This window comes from Hylobates moloch, unplaced genomic scaffold (genome assembly GCF_009828535.3).
Source record: "Hylobates moloch isolate HMO894 unplaced genomic scaffold, HMol_V3 SCAFFOLD_21, whole genome shotgun sequence".
NCBI classification, from domain to species: domain Eukaryota; kingdom Metazoa; phylum Chordata; class Mammalia; order Primates; family Hylobatidae; genus Hylobates; species Hylobates moloch.
The window spans coordinates 1,176,546-1,178,826 of record NW_026652296.1 but is presented as its reverse complement, the minus strand read 5'-3'; the positions used below and the strand labels follow the sequence as shown (position 1 = coordinate 1,178,826).

The 2,281-nt window shown below is 57.8% G+C and overlaps 1 pseudogene; it reads left to right on the top strand.

Moving 5' to 3' along the window:
* The first annotated feature begins 298 nt into the window (after positions 1 to 298).
* LOC116461393 (uncharacterized) lies at positions 299 to 1,920 on the top strand (annotated as a pseudogene).
* Positions 1,921 to 2,281: the final 361 nt, after the last annotated feature.

Below are 2,281 nucleotides of genomic sequence, written 5' to 3'. Positions count from 1 at the left end.
ACTCACTTCCGTGTGCCTTCTCCACACGTGGAGCTGCCTCCTGGTGCAGCCTGAGGCATTTTCTCATTGGTCTGTCCAGAAAAGTTTCTGGGTCAGATTCAGTTTTTAGAAGCAGAACCCACAGCATTCATCCTCTGCTCCGTCCACATGCGGCACCCACCCCAAAGAGGTGGCACAGCCTGGCGCCAGCCGCAGGGCTCAGCAGAGAGAGGGGAATTAAATAGCCACTGGCTGGGAAAGGACGTTTCAAGGGCGTACCATGCGGCCAATTCAATGGAAAACCAAACTGCAAGCAGGAATGTGCATCAGAACCAGCCGGGAGCCAGCAGGCGTTGCCGGAGCAGGGCGGTGGGAGGTGGCACTCCGGTTTGTCCTTCAGGTGCGTGAGGCCGCCTCTGCCATGGCTCTAGGCACGTCCCTGCCGGTCGGGGCCCCAGCATAATCCCTCGTCCTGCAGACACAGCACCCCCCCCCCCCCCAGGAAGTGCTGCATCCGGCTGCCTGGGCCGTGGTGCCCCTGGGTACAGGGACGTGGCGGGTGCGGAGGCCGTGCTCGGTGCCAGGCTCTGAGAGGTGACATTGCCTCACCTGGGTCTAGCTGCAGCCACCGAGGACGATGGAATGACTGGGGTGTCTTCCGGGAGCCGTTTGATTGTCTCTGGAGAATCAGCCGAGGCTGGTGCCGCCTTGGAGCAAAAACGGGAAATGAGACTCCACACCTTCTGCCAAGACTTTAATTCTCTTCCAAGCTTCAGAACTGAAATAATTGTAGAAGTCATTGTTCATCAGCTAGCTCTGTTTTCCACAGCTTAAAAATGTCCTAAATGGTTGTCAGAGTCAGGGTGCTAAAATAACAACGCAAACCGGGAGGAGGCCGGGATGCAGACAGAGAGGACCCAGCCTGAACCATGCACTGGCCGCGGAGGCTCGTGGCAGCGCTGAGGGGAGGATGGTAGCCTCCTGCCTGTGGCTGCTGGGGCTCACATCTGAGTGCCACTGGCTTACGGGGGCTCCTACTGGGCTCGCCAGGCAGTGGCCCTTGGGAACCGGGGACGTCCAGGCAGCCACGGCCTTGCTCTCAGCCATGCATGCCACTGGCCCTCAACAGGCTTTCCTTGGGTCGGCATTTTAAACAAACCCCAGTGTGGGTTCTGGTGAGGACGCTCTGTTCTCTGTGCTGTCCTCTAACTGTAGGGATGCTGGGTCCGCAGCATTCGTGGGCTGGGCGGCTCTGGTTTGGGCAGGGGTGGATCCTGGCTGTGCATTCGTGGACATCAGCTTCTCTAGGGTTTGGGATGGGGGATGGTTTATCTCAAACCCCCAACCCCTCACTGGGACCTCAGGCCTGCTGCAAAGCAGAGGCTAGGGTTGGCTTTCCCTTGCTGCCCCATGCAGGCTGCGGACACTCCAGGAGGTGCTCCATTTTCCCTCCCAGCAGTCACTATCACGGAGATGGAGGCCTGGGGCGCAGTCTTTTCCCCCTGCTTCTCTTCCTCTTGTGGGAATCACTGCAAATGAGACCACAGCAGCCTGGGCCTTGCCAGCAGCAAATGCTCAGTGGTAGAGTCAGGTGGCCCTTTGCTTCTGAAAGCCTTGTCCTGGGTCAGGCCCAGGAAGGAAGGGACGGGGACAGGAAAGGACGAGGCTGCGGCTGCCGTCCCCCAGGGCAGCCGCGCCTGGGCAGCCCCCGGACAGAGCCTGTCTCAGCCCTCAGACTTCACGGGGCAAGATCACAGCCCTCTCACCTGGCTGCATCTGGCAGTGCCGCAGAGGCACCTCCCTGACCGCTCCAGGCTCTCCCTGACCCCTCCCTGACCTCTCCAGGGATCTCGTGGGGACCCACAGACCATACGATATCCCGAGGGCCTGGAACGGCGACTTCCCTGACACTTTTCTGTTATTTTAAGTAAAATAATACATGCTCTCCACCAAGGCCATTTTTAATTAAATTTTTTGGCCCAGACTAGATAATGCTAAATTTTATGCTAATTTAAAGTGTCAAACAAGAGGCCAAGCTGCCGTTCTCCACGGTCCCCTGCTGTACCAGGTTATGTAACCGTGTTTCTCCTGCTCATTTGCCTGGCGCCGCCCAGGCCCGTGTCTTTTCTATTTTGGGTGTAGACGGAGGTCCTTCTGTCTCAGCTTCAGAGCACAAGGGCCTGGGCGTCCTTCAGTTAGGGTAAGGGCTTTGATCCCAGAGTGCCTGCGACCTTGTGGGCACAGCGTGATCATGAAATATGGAATTCAAAGGTTCCCAGGTTTGAGATGTTGACACGTGAGT